This window comes from Colius striatus, unplaced genomic scaffold (genome assembly GCF_028858725.1).
Source record: "Colius striatus isolate bColStr4 unplaced genomic scaffold, bColStr4.1.hap1 scaffold_34, whole genome shotgun sequence".
NCBI lineage: Eukaryota > Metazoa > Chordata > Aves > Coliiformes > Coliidae > Colius > Colius striatus.
Genome location: NW_026908518.1, coordinates 1,073,615 through 1,077,369, shown reverse-complemented (window position 1 = coordinate 1,077,369; position 3,755 = coordinate 1,073,615). Strand labels below are relative to the sequence as shown.

At 48.6% G+C, this 3,755-nt stretch overlaps 1 pseudogene; it reads left to right on the top strand.

Moving 5' to 3' along the window:
- The first annotated feature begins 353 nt into the window (after positions 1–353).
- Positions 354–3,553, top strand: LOC133629199 (DNA-(apurinic or apyrimidinic site) endonuclease-like; annotated as a pseudogene).
- Positions 3,554–3,755: the final 202 nt, after the last annotated feature.

Sequence of the window (3,755 nt, the reverse complement as noted above, 5' to 3'; positions counted from 1 at the left end):
GTGGTAAAATTGGGCAAAATGGAGCCAAAATGAGGCCAAAATGGGTCAAAATGAGCCCAAAATGGAGCTGAAAATGGGTCTTGAAGTGGTTGAGAAGTTGGTTCAAAGGAAGGGAATGAAAATGGGCCAAAAATGAGGGATTTTGACCCAAAAATGGGGTGAAAAAGGCTCAAAATGGGCCCAAAATCGGCCTGAAATGAGGTAAAATTGGGCAAAATGAGGCTAAAATGGGCGACTCAAAATCACTCAAAATGACCCAAAATGACCCAGAAAAACCTCTTAAACACAGATTCAAAGAAATTACTCAAAAAATGACCCAAAAGTGCCTCAGAATGACCCAAAAATGCCTCACAATGACTCACAAAGAGACACAAAATGGTGCCAGAAATGGATGCAAAAACGGCTTTAAAAACCACTTAAAAGTGACTCAAAATCACTCAAAATGACCCAAAATGACCCAAAAACATCTCTTAAACACAGATTCAAAGAAATTACTCAAAAAATGACCCAAAAATGCCTCAAAAACCCAACACAAAATGGTGCCAGAAATGGATGCAAAAAGGGCTTTAAAAACCACATAAAGTGACTCAAAATCACTCAAAATGACCCAAAATGACCCAAAAAACTCTTAAACACAGGTCCAAAGAAATTACTCAAAAAATGACCCAAAAGTGCCTCTGAACGACCCAAAAATGCCTCAGAAACTCCCCACAAAGAGACACAAAATGAAGCCAGAAATGGATGAAAAAGGCCCTAAAAAACCACATAAAGTGACTCAAAATCACTCAAAAAGACCCAAAATGACCCAAAAACCCCTCTTAAACACAGATCCAAAGAAATGACTCAGAAAATGACCCAAAAGTGCCTCAGAACGACCCAAAAATGCCTCAAAACCCCCCCATGAAATGGCGCCCGCCAAGAGACTCAACATGACGCCTGAAACGGGCTCAAAACGGCCCCGAAACCGCCTCAAACCGCCCCAAAACCTCCCTTTCCCCCCCCCCCCCAGTGGGTCCAGGCCGATGCCCCTGACGTCCTTTGCCTCCAGGAGACCAAATGTGGGGCTGAGTCGGTGCCAGAGGAGTTGCGGAGCCTCGGGGCCTTCCCTCACCAGCACAGCCCCAGTGACCGGCCCAGCTACAGCGGCGTGGGGCTGCTCAGCAGGACCAAACCCCTGGCTGTCACCTATGGCATGGGTGAGTAGCCAAAGCTGGGGCGCTGCTGGTCATTTCCAGGCCCTGGGTGGCTGCCACAGGCTCGCGGGAGACATTTTGAGGCCTTCGGTGGCCATTTGGGGGTCTCAGGAGCCATTTTGAGGCCTTAAGTGGCCATTTGGGGCCTTAAGTGGCCATTTTGAGGCCTTAAGTGGCCATTTGGGGCTCTCAGGAGCCATTTTGAGGCCTTAAGTGGCCATTTGGGGCTCTTAATGGCCACCAGAAGCTCTCAGGAGCCATTCTGAGGCCTTAAGTGCCATTTGGGGCCCTTCAGTGGCCATTTGGGGCCCTTTAGGAGCCATTTTTAGGCCTTAAGTGGCCATTTTGAGGCCTTAAGTGGCCATTTGGGGCCCTCAGGAGCCATTTGGGGCCCTTTAGGAGCCATTTTTAGGCCTTAAGTGGCCATTTGGGGCCCTCAGGAGCCATTAAAGCCACGACAGTGACGTTTTAGGCCTCTAAAGCCTCTTTTTAGGCCTCTAAAGTGACTCTTTAGGCCAGTAAAATGACTTTTTGGGCTAAAAAGTGACTTTTTGGGCCTCTAAATTGACTTTTTGGCCAGTAAAGTGACTTTTTAGGCCTCTAAAGTCCATTTTTGAGCCTCTAAAGCCCCTTTTTGACCTCTAAAGTTACTTTTTAGGCCTCTAAAGCCCCTTTTTGGGCAATAAAATGACTTTTTGAGCCATTAAAGTGACTCTTTAGACCTCTAAACCCTCTTTTTAGCTACTAAAGTGTCTTTTTAGGCCTCTAAAGCCCCTTTTTGGGCAATAAAATGACTTTTTGAGCCATTAAAGTGACTCTTTAGACCTCTAAACCCTCTTTTTAGCTACTAAAGTGTCTTTTTAGGCCTCTAAAGTGACTTTTGGGACACTACAGTGACTTTTTGGCTACAAAAGGGACTTTTTAGGCCTCTAGAGCCCCTTTTTGGCTACTAAAGTGACTTTTGGGACAATACAGTGACTTTTTGGCTACAAAAGGGACTTTTTAGGCCTCTAGAGCCCCTTTTTGGCCACTAAAGTGACTTTTTGGGCCACTAAAGTGACTTTTTGGCTACTAAAATGACTTTTTAGGCCTCTAAAGTCCATTTTTGTGCCACTCAAGTGAATTTTTGACCTCTAAAGTGACTTTTTAGGCCTCTAAAGTGACTTTTTGGGCCTCTAAAGGGACTTTTTGGCCACTAAAGTGACTTTTTGGGCCTCTCAAGCCCCTTTTTGACCTCTAAAGTGACTTTTTGGGCCTCTCAAGCCCCTTTTTAGGCCTCTAAATGTCTTTTTAGGCCATTAAAGTCCCTTTTGGCTACGAAAGTGACTTTTTAGACCTCTAAACCCTCTTTTTGAGCTGCTAAAGCCCCTTTTTGACCTCTAAAGCCCCTTTTTGGGCCCCTAAAGTGACTTTTTTGGCCACTAAAGGACCTTTTTGGCTACTAAAGTGACTTTTTGAGCCACTAAAGTGTATTTTTAGGCCACTGGACCCCATTTTTGACCTCTAAAGTGACTTTTTGATCCTCTAAAGTGACTTTTTAGGCCTCTAAAGCCCCTTTTTGGCCACTAAAGTGACTTTTTGGGCCACTAAAGCCCCTTTTTGGGCCACTCAAGCCCCTTTTTGAGCCAATAAATCCACTTCTTGACCTCTAAAGTGACTTTTTCGGCCTCTAAAGTCCCTTTTTAGGCCTCTAAAGTGACTTTTTGAGCCACTAAAGTGCCTTTTTAGGCCATTAAAGTTGATTTTTGAGGACTAAAGTGACTTTGGGCCTCTAGAGCCCCTTTTTGGGCCCCTAAAGCCCCTTTTTATCCCCATCTGTGTGTCCCCTTGCCAGGTGACCCCGAGCTGGACGCCGAGGGTGCGTGCTGACGGCCGAGTTCCCTGCCCTGCGCGTCGTCTGTGTCTACGTGCCCAGCTCCGGGCGAGGCCTGGGCCGCCTGAGCTTCCGGCAGGCCTGGGACGAGCGCTTCCGCTCCTTCGTGTTCCAGCTGGACTGGTCCAAACCGGTCGCCATCTGCGGCGACCTCAACGTCGCCCACCAGCCCTTGGACCTGAGGAACCCGTCGGGGAACAAGAGGAGCCCCTGGTTCACGCGGGAGGAGAGGGAGGTGTTCGGGGAGCTGCTGGGGGCGGGCTTCCTCGACAGCTTCTGGGTGTTTAACCCCTCGCTGCCCAACGCCTTCACCTTCTGGACCTACCTGAGCGGGGCCAGGGTCAGGAACGTGGGCTGGAGGCTGGATTACTGCCTGTGGTCCCAGAGGGGCAGGAAGGATCTGTGCGACAGCAGGATCGAGCAGCGGGCCCAGGGCAGCGACCACTGTCCCGTGGGGATCTACCTGGCACTGGAGGGGGCAGGCTGAGGGGCAAAAATGGGGCGGGAATGGGGCAAAAATGGGTCAAAATGGAGGGAAATGGGGGGAAATGGGGCAGAAATGGGGGGACATGGGATGGAAATGGGGCAGAAATGGGTCAAAATGGGGTGGAAATGGGGCAGAAATGGGGCAAAATGGGGGGAAATGGGTCAAAAATGGGGGGAAATGGGACGAAAATGGGTCAAAAATA